Consider the following 14,447-nt stretch of genomic DNA (forward strand, 5'->3'; position numbering starts at 1 on the left):
TGCATGAGGGAGTTTTCCAAAGCCCGGGGCTGAGCCAGGGACCCTTGGATCTTCCCCCTGCTGCTCTCCCAGCCAGGCTCATTCTGCCCTGCCCTAAGAGCTCTCAGCCCTGTGCCGGCCATGCCAGAGCATTGGCTGCAGAGCTGCAGGTGCCTCCAGCCAAGCTGTGCCAGCCCTGGGGAGCTGGCCCTGAGCATGGAGCAGGCCAAACCCCTCCTCGCACATCCCATCCTGTTGGAAGGGCAGCACAGAGACAGGGGAGCAGCCTGGTCCTGCCTGGGGGCAGTGCAGGACCTTTTGTGAGGGAGGCAAAGGCAACAGCCCTGCACTGCAGCTCCCCGGCCCCCGGCCCTCCCCACCTCTCCCCACGCCGAGGATCCAGCCCCAGCCAGGCAACAGGACGCCGGCATCCCCCTAGGCTGGGGTCTTTCTACTCATGGAGTTGCAGAGGAGTTCTGGTGGCTTCTCTGGAGGTCTCCAGTCCAACCTCCCGCGAAAAGCAGGACTGGTTCAAGCCCTACAGTCTTGTCTAGTGGTCGCTGGACTGTGCCTGACCCTGGTTACCATCCCCAGACCTGCTCTGCTCTGCTCCTCTTGTCCAGGCACTGCAGGATGGCCTCTCCCGTTGTGGGGACACTGCCTTCCTGCCTTGCTGTCACCCTCAGCTCCTGGTTCCCCTTCCCATACGGAGCAGCCTCGCTCTTGCTGCTCCCAACAACATACTCTTTATAGCAAAAACAGTTGAGCTGTGATAGAGGAAAACGTGCCCTCTTAACTGCCCATCATAAAACCAGTCCCCAAGTGGCTGCCCTCACAGCTAAGACTCTGCATGCAGTGTTACCTGGGTAGGGGTCCAAATCCAGAGCTCTCCTTACACCTTTAAATGGGCTGTCAGGCAAGGGTTGCTGTTTCGGATACAGGGTCACCTTTTGGACCTACAGTCGCCTTCTGCTCGGATCCCAGCTTCCCTTGCCAAAGCTTTCTTTACTGTGATGTGGAGGCAGGTCTGAGGTAGAGATGGGGAGCCAGGTCAGCAGGATGGAGACAGGGTCAGGTCAGGGCCCACGAGGTGTAGATTGAGGCACAGGCATGTCCGAGTGCAGCTCAGGCCAGGCCCAAGAACAAGGGGAGCAGCTCCCCTGCAAAGAGGAGGAGGCCCCACAGTGACACCAGTAACTCTCAGTCTCCACTGCTCTGGTGCCCAGCAGATCCCCCTCTCCTCTGCCTGCAGCCCCTCCATGCCCACCCCGCTGCCCAGCACAGCACCAGAGCCCTGGCCCTGCAGCCCCTCCAGCAGCTCCTGCTGCCCCACGGACAGAGCAGCCTGCCCCGAGGTGGTGACCAGAGAAACCTGTTTCTCCTTCTTGTTTTCTATCTCCAGATGCTGCCCTGCTTTTCTGCTGGGACATCCCTGCTCCCCAGAGAGCCTTTGCCCAGGCAAATGTGTCCGTGCTAGCCTGGCTGTTCCTGCATCCCTCTCCTGTGCTCCCCGCAGGGCCCCAGACTGGCGGTGCTACTTTCCAGAGTGAATGGGCTGTGGGACCACAGGGCCTTGGGGTGACTCCTGACTCTGCACTGTCTGTGCTGGTCAGGGTGGGAAGCAGACCCAGGCAGACATGGCTCAACACCTGGCACTGCTGGCACATGTCTGTGTGCACAGACAGTGCTCAGAGTGACCCCAGGTGTTTGCAATGGCAGGAGATGTGTTTGGGTGGGCACTAGCTCCAGCCTGTGGTGTTTCACTGAGGGTGCAGGAATCACTCTCCAGGGCCCCTTCCCTGGGCCTCCTGGGTCCCCACTGCCTCTCCTGCAATTGCAGAGCCCTCGTTTCCCCATGCATCCCTGGATTTAGTGCTTTACCTTCTGGTTACCACCATGGACCATCCCTCACTTTGTGAGGCTCCACTCCCTGCCCACCCCAGGCACACACTGTCCCTGGAGATCCCCTGAGCTCTTCTGGGGGTTCAGATTCCCCTCCAGAAGGATGGGCATCTCTCATCAGCACTGTCACCCATGGGACAGCCCCGGGCAGGCAATTCAGAGACCATTCCCCATCTCCACTGGCACTGGTCATCAAGAAATAAGCCCTCAAACCAGCAATCAGTCCTTAACAGATCACACTGGGACTCTGAGCTCATGCCTTGGAGCCCACAGAGTTCACAAGCAGAACAACAAGCCCCTTTGTGGTGCAATGTTTTTGTGGTGCATATTTTTGACTCCATCTTCTGAAGAAAGGCCAGACTTCAGGCACGGCACTGAGGAGATCCCCTTTTATTATGGAAATGTTATTCTGGAGGCCACATCTGGCATAAGGGTGCCCATTGCCTGCTGCTGCCTGAGCTCACAGGAATGCGCAGGGAAGCACAACCCTACCACCACCATGTTAGGAGAGCGCTTAGGCCATATTCACACATGAGAGCACAGCAGAGCAGTGTGGAAGTGAAGAAAGCAGCCCTGACAGGAGAAAGTGCTGGTGTGGTTGGTGGGCATGTCTCCAGGAAAGCTGCAGCCCCCACAGGAAGGCTGCAGCAAAGAAAACCTTGCTGTGGTAGTGGGGGAATGGTCTTGAGGAGCAGAGGGGCTGTCCCCACAGGCTGCATCCAGACTCTCCTCTCCTCCACCCCTGCTCTGCTGTGAGCATTGGAGCACTGTAGGGAGAAGGGACCAGCCCACAGTGACAGCCAGCTGCCACCCGCGCAGAAGAGGGGTGTGAGATCACACCCTGACTGTGGCCAGGGGAGCTGAGCTCTCCTAATTGGCATGGGACCCATGGTCTCACCTTGTCTCTATTTGTCCAAGCCTGGCTCCATCCCTCTGAGTTCCCTTGGTGTCAGTGGCGAAAGAGGCACTGCAAAGGGAAACTCTCCTCATTGCACTGGGAGTGGTTCGAGGGTGCTCAGACTAGGAGGCTGTGAGGTTCCCCCATCTCTGCTGATGAAGGAGGAAGCTGCTTTCCTGCTTCAACAGGGTCTCTGGGTCAGATTTAGAGGAGAGATTCTTGAGAAGCAGGATGAACCTAAGTATTTTCCATTTAATACGAATATAACATAGAAAAGAGAAAGAAACGAAGAACCCATAGCCATGACCACAAATACCCTGGGAATGATGAGATGATGCACATGGGATAGTTACAGGTGCTGACATGGTACCCATTGGATCAGTTTCTTCAGTGCCTCCTTGAGCTCCTTGTTCCTCATGCTGTAGATGAGGGGGTTCACTGCTGGAGGCACCACCGAGTACAGAACAGACACCACCAGATCCACAGCTGGGGAGGAGAGGGAGGGGGGCTTCAGGTAGGCAAACATGCCAGTGCTGACAAACAGGGAGACCACGGCCAGGTGCGGGAGGCACATGGAAAAGGCTTTGTGCCGGCCCTGCTCAGAGGGGATCCTCAGCACAACAGTGAAGATCTGCACGTAGGACACCACAATGAAAATGAAACACCCAAAGCCTAAACAAATTCTAACCACAATGACCCCAACTTCCCTGAGGTAGGAGTCTGAGCAGGAGAGCTTGAGGATCTGGGGAAGTTCACAGAAGAACTGGTCCACAACATTGCCTTGGCTGTTTTGGATATAGGGTCCCCTTTTGGACCTACAAGCTTCTTCTCTTTGGATCCCAGAGTCCCTTGCCCGGACCTTCTTCACTGTAGTGTGGAGGCAGGTCTGAGGTAGAGATGGGGAGTCAGGTCAGCACTCCAGAGATGCAGGGCCAGGCACAGGCATGTCCACAGCATAACTCAGGCCAAGCCCAAGGACAAGGGGAGCAGCTCCCCAGCAAAAGGGAGGAGGCCTTGCAATGATACTGGTCACGCTCAGTCTCACTCTCTGTCTCCCCTGCTCTTGTGCCCAGCAGATCCCCCTCCCTCTCTGCCTGCAGCCCCTCCATGCCCACCCCGCTGCCCAGCACAGCACCAGAGCCCTGGCCCTGCAGCCCCTCCAGCAGCTCCTGCTGCCCCAGGGACAGAGCAGCCTGCCCCAAGCTGGTGACCAGAGAAACCTGCTTCTCCTTCTCATTTCCTATCTCTGAATGCTGCCCTGCTTTTCTGCTGGGACATCCCCGCTCCCCAGAGAGCCTTTCCCCAGGTCACTGTGTCCGTGCTGGCCTGGCTGTTCCTGCACCCCTGCCCTGTGCTCCCTGCAGGGCCCCAGGCTGGTGGTGCTGCTCTGCAGGGCGAGTGGGCTGTGAGGCTACGGGGTTATTCCACACTGGCTGAGCTGTTTGGGGCAGGAAGCAGACCCAGCTGGACAGGGATCACCACCACTGACACTGCTGACACAGCTCTGTGCTCATGGATGGTGCTCGGAGTGACCCCAGGGCACTTGTAATGGCAGGAGATGTGTTTGGGTGGGCACTAGCTCCAGCCTGTGGTGTTTCACTGCAGGTGCAGGAATCACTCTCCAGGGCCCCTTCCCTGGACCTCCTGGGTCCCCACTGCCTCTCCAGGGATTGCAGAGCCCTCGTTTTCCCATGCATACCTGGGTTTAGTGCTCTACCTTCTGGTCACTCCACTGTGGACCATCCCTCACTTTGTGAGGCCCCACTCACTGCCCTCCCCCAGGTACATGCTGACCCTGGAGATCCCCTGAGCTCTCCTGGGGCTTCAGATTCCCCTCCAGAAGGATGGGCATCTGTCATCAGCACTGTCACCTGTGAGATAGCCCCAGGCAGGCAATTCAGAGACCATTCTCCATCTCCACTGCTCACTGGTCATTGAGAAATGAGCCATGAATCCAGTCCTCAGTCCCTAACAGATTACTGGGGACTCTGAGCTCATCCCCTGGCTCCCATGGAGTTCACAAGCAGAACACTGGATCCCTTGGTGGTGCATTGCCTTGAGCATATTTTTGACTCCATCTTCTGAAGAAAGGCCGGACTTCAGGCAGGTCACATGGAAATGTTATTTTCATATTTTCATATAACATAAAAATGTTATTTTTCATATTTTCAATCCAGATCTGGCATAAGGGTGCCCAGGGCCTGGTGATGCCTGAGCTCACAGAAATGCACAAGGAAGCACCATGTTACAAGAGCACTGAGGCCATATACACACATGAGAGCACAGCAGGACAGGGTGGAAATGAGGAGGACAGCCCTGAAAAGAGAAAGTCCTGCTGCTGTTGGTGGATGTGTCTCCCAGAAAAGCTGCAGCCCCCATGCAAAGGCTGCAGCAAGGAAATGCCTGCTGTGGCAGTGGTGGGACGGTCCTGAGAGGAAAAGGGTCTGTCCCCACAGGCTGCATCCAGACTCTCCTCCCCTCCCCTCCTGCTCTGCTGTGAACATTGGCGCACTGGAGAGGGAAGGGACCAGCCCATGGTGACAGCCAGCTGCCACCCTCACAGGAGACGGGTGTGAGATCACACCCTGACTCTGGCAGGGGAGCTGAGCTCTCCTAAAGGACACGGGACCTATGGTCTCATCCCGTCTATACTTATACAAGCCTGACTGACCCCTTGAGGTCCCTGGGTGTCAGTGCCGAAAGAGACACTGCAAAGGGAAACTCTCCTCATTGCCCTGAGGGCATCTGAGGGAGCTCAGACTAGGAGGCTCTGAGGTTCCCCCACCTCTGCTGATGAAGGAGGAAGCCTGGCTTCCTGCTTCAACAGGTTCTCTGGGTCAGATTTAGAGGAGAGATTCTGGAGGAGAAGCAGGATGAACCTAAGTATTTTCCATTTAATACGAATATAACATAGAAAAGAGAAAGAAATGAACAACCTATAGCCGTGACCACAGATACCCTGGGAGTGATGAGGTGATGCACATGGGATGGTTATTGGTGCTGACATTGGACCCATTGGATCAGTTTCCTCCGTGCCTCCTTGAGCTCCTTGTTCCTCATGCTGTAGATGAGGGGGTTCACTGCTGGAGGCACCACCGAGTACAGAACAGACACCACCAGATCCACAGCTGGGGAGGAGAGGGAGGGGGGCTTCAGGTAGGCAAACATGCCAGTGCTGATAAACAGGGAGACCACGGCCAGGTGCGGGAGGCACATGGAAAAGGCTTTGTGTCGGCCCTGCTCAGAGGGGATCCTCAGCACGACTGTGAAGATCTGCACGTAGGACACCACAATGAAAATGAAACACACAAAGACTAAAAAGACAATAAACACAAGAAGCCCCACTTCCCTGAGGTAGGAGTCTGAGCAGGAGAGCCTGAGGATCTGGGGCACTTCACAGAAGAACTGGTCCACTGTGTTGCCTTGGCAGAGTGGTATTGAAAATGTGTTCGCAGTGTGCAGGAGAGCATTGAGAAAACCAGTGCCCCAGGCAGCTGCTGCCATTCTAACACAAGCTCTTCTGCCCATGAGCATGCTGTAGTGCAGAGGTCTGCAGATGGCAATAAAGCGGTCATACGCCATGACTGTGAGAAGGAAATATTCTGCTGAAATAAAGAAGAGAAACAAAAAGACCTGGGCAGCACATCCTGAGTAGGAAATGGCCCTGGTATCCCACAGAGAATTGACCATGGATTTGGGGACAGTGGTGGAGATGGAGGCAAGGTCGAGGAGGGAGAGGTTGAAGAGGAAGAAGTACATGGGGGTGTGGAGGTGACGGTCGCAGGCTACGGCTGTGATGATGAGGCCGTTGCCCAGGAGGGCAGCCAGGTAGATGCCCAGGAAGAGCGAGAAGTGCAAGAGCTGCAGCTCCCGTGTGTCCGCGAACCCCAGGAGGAGGAACTCATTAAGGGAGCTGCTGTTGAACATTTGCTTCCTCTGGGCTGTGGGGGACTGTGCCGGGAGGAGAAGATATTGACAAGTTAGGACTGACTTTGAACAAAACCCACAGCATTTCTCTAAGCAACTGCCCACATGTCCTTTCTCCTCACTAGGAGAACCTTCCTTCACCTCCTCTACTTGTGCTTTGGTCTGTGCTTTCTGAATCTGCCATAAGGAGCAGGGTCCTCTGTCCATGGGCTCCAGAGGAGTCAGCCCTGCTTGTTACACACACACTCAGAATCAAAACAGGATGGTCCGTCATTGTGCAGTGACAAAGTGTCCTTGCAGTGCTGTCAGCGGGATTAGGTGAGACTCCTGAAACCCTGGTTGGCTCAGCTCTAATCCAGTTGGCTGGGGACCCACGTGACCACCCAGCACATGCATAATTCATTGCTCTTGATACACCTTAACTGCATAGTATGTGACAATTACTGCAGGAACACTTTTTAGTTGACTCTTTACAAATGTCTTAGCTGTGCACAATCAGATCACTGTTGCAGCAAGGACACTTTGGGACACTCCACCCAGGATATTTATCAACACATTTCGGCATACAAATTGGACTAGACACAGCAGGATTTGCCATGGGGCGGATTTCTAGAACCTTCAGAAATTCCCACCTGCAGGGCTGCCATAACTATTTAATTGTCTAGGTCCAGTCAATCATCTAGCTTCAAGCTGGTCCATCCTCTCATGAAAACCTGTCCATCTGTGCAGATGACTGGCCAGGAAATTCTCGGGCCAGGCAAGGAGCTAATGACCAAAGTGCTCGGGGTGTGCACACAAGTGTAGTCCTGATACGCAGCCAAACCACAAGTATGACTCCAGAACAAAACGGATTTTTCATATCTGAAACTCACCTGTAACTTCAGTTCCTTAGCTCTCACCAGATGATCTGCCACACTGGGTACATGGAGATAGCAAACAGCAGCATGTATTTGGACTGGGGTGGTGGGACAGTTTCTCACCACACATGGGGCACATCTATTGAAGGGATAGAAATCCTTGGCTTTTTCCATTACGAGAGAATCCTGAGGGGCAAAAGTGTTTCTGTTGCATTGTCCAAAAGGGGATGTCTCCTTAGGGAGACTTGGCGCATTCCCCAGCCCTACAGACTGCATGGCCCAAAGACCCACAGGCTAGGAGGGGTCTTGGACCCCTCACTCCCATGCAAACACCTCCACATGGGCACACAGGAAAGCCTGCATCTTACTCAGCTGTGCACATCCCCCTGCAGAGCAGGTTTTGCTCTCAGTCCCTCTCTCAGGCAGTGGTAAAGTGGGCACCTACAGGAGAGACGCACATCTGCTCTCCTGGAGCCTGGACTGCAAAGGAGGTGTCTCCTGCCCTGGATGCTGTGGCCTTGAGGGCAGAGGCTCTGCTGGGTGGCAGAGGAGACACAGGGGCTGGCTCAGGGGAAGGCATCTGCATTGCAGAAGCTGTCAGGGAATTGCCCACATCCCCCCTCCCACAGCCTTTCCTGTGAGAAGTTTCCTCTCTTTCATGCATCATCCTGCTGCTGCCTGGCACTGTCCCAGGGGCAGATACCTTCAGGTTTGCAGGTGCTAAGGAGCAACTAAGCCCAACCCTGAGGAGGCTAATAAAGATTATGGTGGTGCTGCTCATAGGCAGAGGGGTGGCTGAAGGGATTTGCTGAGGTTCCTTGCAGACCTTTTGATCTCTCTGTGAAACAGTTTAGGAGTTGCAGTTACTTTAAACTAAACAACTCTGTTTCCATTCCAGCCCTGTCAAAAGATGAGGAGATTAAGCACAGACTCAGGAAGGAAAGCTCTGCCCTTTGCAGGTATGACCAGCATAAACTTTCCTTGTGCAAAGTCCCCTTCAGAAAATGTGTTGGGGGTGAGCTGGAGCTGAGAGCAGCCCTGACCCAAGCAGCACCCTCTCAAGAGGAGAAGGAACCTGCCCTGATGGGGGTCACTCCTTCCACCCACAGCTTCTCCCTGCAGCACCATCATGGGGAGTTCCCTGGGCAGGCAGACTCACTGCCCCAGGCACACAGCACCCTGGGGCACAGGGACACTGCTCTGAAATGCAGCATTGGGCAGACCTGGGTGCACTCCCTGGCTTCACACCCATGCACTGTTCCTGGGAGAAGGTAGCCATGATGCCCTGTCCCTGTGATAGTGTGGAAGCTAATCCCTGCTGTAAAGCACCACCTGCTCCAAACAGGAGAAGCTGGGAGAGCCACCCTGACAGACCCTCTCAGCTCTGGAAGGTGCCAGCTGCAGAAGAAACCTCTGGGAACCACAGCAGTGTTGCCCTGCAGCCAGATACTTACTGTGTCAAGGGCAGTGAGGATTTCTGCTCAGAGTGTGCTGCTCTCAGCTGTCCTCCTGTTGCTGACTGTCTTTAACTTCTGAGTCGCTCATCTCATCCTGGCACCTGCAGACAGCACCCTGAGTCTTGCTGCTCCTTTAAGAGGAGCTGCACCAGGACAGAGCTGTGTCTCTGCAGCGCCTGCCAGGTTGCCATGGGCTCCCTCCATCCCAGGAGCCTGGCCCCACTCAGGAGCAGAGGCCCAGCTGAAGACACAAATTTCTCTGTCCCTCGTGCTCCCTCCTCCTGGGAAATGTTCCCTGAAGTAGACTAAAATGATCACTGAGGGTCCCTCTCTAAGCACTGAAGGAAGACTGATCCAGCATTGCAATTTGTCTCGTCAGAGGAGGGTTATCTGCAAGCGGTGGAAATATCCCACTCAGGAAGCACCTGTTCCTATCCCTTCACTAGGCAGGAACCTAAGCTGGGACAAGAAGGGAGTTCATTTACCCATGGTTCAGATGTTAATTCAGATGAGTCAGTATGGGCTTGGTTTAGAAGTCCCTGGGCTGGAGTGGGATTTAGTAAATGTGCAGTCAAAATCCTGGAGGGAGTGAGGAAGGACAGTGGCAGAGTACAGACCCTGGACTTCAGAGGAGCAGACGTCCTGGCCTGTTCAGGGGACTGGTGCGGGATGCCAGGGGAGGCAGATCTCAAGGGCCCAGGAGCTCCGAAAGCCAGCAGGTCTTTAAGGACAGACCTGCCAAGCACAAGGATGGGCCATCCCGATACTTGCTAAAACTAGCAGACACCTCAGGGGACCAACTTGGCTAAAGAGGGACCTCACAGCTGAGCTCCAGGGTAATAGGGCAGCATACAGCAGGGGGAAGAAGGGAGAGGCCAAGGAGGAATTTAGAAATATTGTCCAGTGTCTTAGGCATGGTGTTAGGGAAGAAAAAGCTCCCCTACGATTGACACTTACAGGGGACGTCAAGGGCATGAAGATGAGCTGCTACTGCTCCAGTAAGAATCAAAGAATAAAAAGGAAATTGTGGCCTCCCTGCTAAATGGGACAGGGAATCCTCTAGCAGCAGATGCAGAGAGGTCTGAGGAACTCAACCGATGGTTAGCTTCCATTTCCACAAGCAAGGTCTCCTGGGCTGTTGTGCCTTGAGTCAGGGCTCCAGAGGAGAAAAGCAGCCAACAGTGGATGAGGTTATTGAGGGATTCCTTGTGAGAATTCAAACTACACCAGTCAGGGGGGTTGGATGGGCTGCATGTGAGGATGCTGTGAGAGCTGGCTGCTGTCACTGCAAGGCCACTTGCTACCATCTTTGCAAGGTTGTGGAGATGGGGGCGAAGTCCCAATGACTGCAGAAAGGCAAATGTTGCACCCATCTTCCAAAAAGGCCACAAGGGCAACCTGGGGAGCTGCAGGCAGTTCAGCCTCACTTTGGTGAGGAGTGAGTCATGGAAGGAATCCTCCCAGATCACATTTCTGGGCACATGAAGGAGAAGAAGTTGCCAGGGAACACTTAGCATGGATTTACCCAGGGAAGATTGTGCCTCACCAATGTGATTGCCTGCTATGAATAAATAACTGCATTTGTGGATGGAGAAGAGTCAATGTCTTTTACCCAGACTTCAGCAAGGTGTTTGACACTGTCTCCCACAATATTCTTGCATGCATGTTAGAATGTTACAGTCCAGAAGAGTAGACGACCTGATGGGTGAAAAGCTGCTTGGATGGTCAGGCTCAGAGGGCAGTGGTGAATGGGTAGCACTCTTCCTGAAGGCCAGGGAGAAGTGGAGCACAGCCGATCTCTCCAGAAACTTGTCCTGTTTATCATCTGTATTAGTTACACGCAGGAAGCAACAGTCATCATGCTTGTAGATGACCCCAAACTGAAGGTGGGAGGGCCTAGTCATATGCTTGAGGGCTGCCACTCAGAGGCACCTAGACAGGCAGGAGGAATGGGCTGTCCGGAACCTCAGAAAATTCAACAAGGACAAATGCCAGGTCTTGCACCTGGGAGAAACCAACACCCCACAGTGTTACAGGCTGGGGCCTGAGTGCCTGGGGAGCACCTCTGTGGAAAAGGACCTGAGGGTCCTGGTGGACAGGAGGCAAAACATGAGCCATCAGTGTTGCCTGGCAGCAAAGATGGCCGGAAGCATCGTGGACTGTCTGAGCAGGAGCACAGCCAGGAGGTCGAGGGGAATGATGATTGCCTTCTAGTCAGTATTCATTAGACCACGTAGAGAACACTGCATCTAGTGTCGGCTTCCCAGACCAAGAGAGAGGCTGATAATTGGGAGCAAATTCAGCTGAGGGTCTTCACAGTAGTCAGGGAGCTGGAGCACTTGCTCTGTGAGGAAATGGGGCTTCTTCAACTTGCAGAAGAGATGGCTTTGCAGGGACCTCATAGCAGCCTTCCAACGGCTACGAGGAGGTCATCCAGAAGATGGAGACAGGCTCTTCACCAGGGTGCATGGTGGGAGGACAAGAGACAATGGGCATTAGCTGAAAGAAGAGACATTCATGCAGGAGATAAGAAAAAGCTTTTCCACTATGTGGATGGTCAAGCATTGGAAGTGGTTGCCCAGAGAGGCTGTGCAGTCTCCTGCCTTGGAGGTTTCCAAGACCAGACTGGATGGCAGCCAGAGCAACCTAGTCTGACCCCAGAGCTGACCCTGCTGTGAACAGGGAGATTGGGCCAGAGGCCTCCTGAGGTCCCTTCCACCCTGAAGGAGTCTGTGATTCTTCCCACTCTTAATCTTCTCTTATTGATGTCAGGGAAAGCACGCAGGTTCCCTGTGACAGTGGAAGCAGGCCAGCTTTCTTGTCCTCCTCCAGGCAGAATTATTCAGATGCAGGGCATCTTGGCAGGAATCCCCAAAGCAGCTGTGAACCATCATTTGCTTCATTTTTAATTTCATTTTTTTTCCTGTTTTCTCCCCTTCTTAATTTGTATCTTTTACCATTCTGATTGTTCCCATACAGCCCACCCCACCCCTGCTTACCCTTAGCTCATTGGCACTGTTTTGGTTTAGTGTGGGGTTTTTTGCTTTATTTTTTTTTCATTTTGACACAGATGAACTTTAGTCCAGAAGACTCTTGACAAACTCAGGTGATTCGGACAACAGATACCACATGAAGATTTACAAGAGAAGTGTCAGGTCCTGTGCCTAGGTGGGAATAATCCCATCCGTGAGGAGAGGTTGAGGGACCTCAGCTTCTTCAGCCTGCTGAAATGGAGGCGAAGGGCAGTAGAGCAGGAGCCTGTGACTGCTTGAAGGGTGGTTTCAGAAATGATGGAGCTTTTCTTGGTAGTGGGAAACAGCATGAGAAAGAGAAAAAGCCCCAAACAGCAGCTTGTGGGGTTTAGATATGACATTAGGAAAAGAAAATGTCACTCGTAGGGTAGTGCTGTGGTGCTACCGGTCACCCAGAGGGAGTCTGTGGTCAGTCCCTGGCTTTGTGTTTCAGGGAAAAGCAAGTGAGGACAGGAAGACATCAGGAGAGGTCAGGAGATCCCGGGGTGAGAGCAAGGTTGGGAAGCAGGTTGGGTGTCTACAGTCTGCAAGGAAACAGGCACAGGTGTGGGAAAGCATAGGATGGCCTGTGGTGGAGATGGCCAGGGGCACTACCAAGGCTGACACCTCCCAACACAGCCAGGTCTTTGTCCTCTTGGCTATGGCTGGTGTCTCTGCCAGCCAGGCTCATGAGAAGACACCATTCCTTAAAGCACTGTGGCCTTGCTGCCTCCTTGTCTCTTGGGAGCCCAGGAGGTGCTGTATCATGGTCCTGCACTCGGCATTGCACACCCCCACCCGCACACTGCCCCCAGGAAGAGCCCTGAGCAATGCATGATGGAAAGGATCACCCTGCCCAGGGGCTGGCTGTCAGTGCCTGGCTGCTCTGCTTGATAACACACATCCAGGTTGACTTGGCATCACAGCCACCTGCACATTGCCTTTGCCTACCTGCAATCAGGGCCTCCAACTTTCTGCTCTAATCAGCCCCTGGGGAGACTTTGTTGGTAATGGCCCTCAGTGGGACCTGTTAACGCTCCAAGAAACTTGGGATTTGCTTCTGACTTCAACTTCTTGAGAGGTTTCTTCAGTTTCTTCTCAGCATCTGCAGTTCATGGGCTCAGCACCAGATACACCCGAGGGGTCATTAAAATGCCAAAACCCCTAAGGAGCCATGCCTCTTTCCATAATTTCCTTCAGTTCTTCAAGTCTTGTGTGGCTAATTGGGAAGCTTTCAGGGGAGTATGGAAATTAGGCAGATTTCAGTGAGCACCTGAAAAAGAACGATGTCTGCTTCTTAAGCTTTCTTTATTCTTCCGTTTTCAGAATAAGCCATACCCACATTCTCCAATTCATACTGACCCACTGGGTCTCCTAATGAAGTCTGGGCAGGTAGGACAAGCAGTATTTTTGATAGGAGACATGTATGGACAACCTTCCTCCCCAGCTCCCCAGCCCTGCCAGTTCCCTCATCAGCCACTGGGGACTTAGAGCACTCTGGTTAAAATCTAACCCTTCTCCTCTCAAGTCTGTAGCTGAAGGTTACAGCTCATGTGCACCAATTCCCACCTGCTTTCCTTAGAGAACTAGCTGCAAACAGGCACAGAAGGATTTATCTTAATTGCGATGAAGCCAAAATAAAGTTTGAAACAGTTTAATAAAAGACAAAAGACACTCCTCAACTCTATGCCAAGTCCAAGGTGCCTCCAGTGAGGTTCACTGCCCACAAGACATAACCTTCCTTGAAATGTTTTCAACAGATGTATAGGAAAGGACAGACAAGAAGCAGAACAAAGGAGCTGGCTAAAGAGACAATGAGACTGCTGAAAGACGAGGCAAGCTTCAGACTCCCAGAAGCTCAGAGCAGCAACTGGAGAATTGAGATGTATCTGAATGATAAAGAGCAAGGGGAGGAAGAAAACTGTGAAACGATGGAAAGTGCATACACCCAGATCATCTGATGCAAAGAGGGCTTATAGAAATGGTCAATTTAATCAGGATATGTGGAAATACATGAGAGATCACTGAGATTACATTCACAGCCTAATAGACAGAGCAGTGGAAACACAAGGTCATCTATCAAAAAAAAAAAAAACAAACAAACAAAAAAAAAGAACAAAGCAAGAATAACAATAAGAACACAAAAAATTTAAAAGCTGGAAAGTATAAAAAATAATAATTTGCTTTAAATCTCTTTCTTTATTTCCTTCTTGTTTCATTTTAAATGTAATTTTCTAAACATTTCTGGTATGATCAGGCCTGCACCATTAAACAAGATGTTTTTGTGTCTCGCACAGATCCCAGTGCCCCAGCACCACCCCCTGCCCACAGCTGTCCATGCCACCCCTCACTCTTTGTACAGAGCACATCACACTGAGGTGTTGAGGTCTCTTGACCAACAGAGGAAAACAGGGTG

Source organism: Dromaius novaehollandiae, unplaced genomic scaffold (genome assembly GCF_036370855.1).
Source record: "Dromaius novaehollandiae isolate bDroNov1 unplaced genomic scaffold, bDroNov1.hap1 HAP1_SCAFFOLD_37, whole genome shotgun sequence".
Classification (NCBI taxonomy): Eukaryota; Metazoa; Chordata; class Aves; order Casuariiformes; family Dromaiidae; genus Dromaius; species Dromaius novaehollandiae.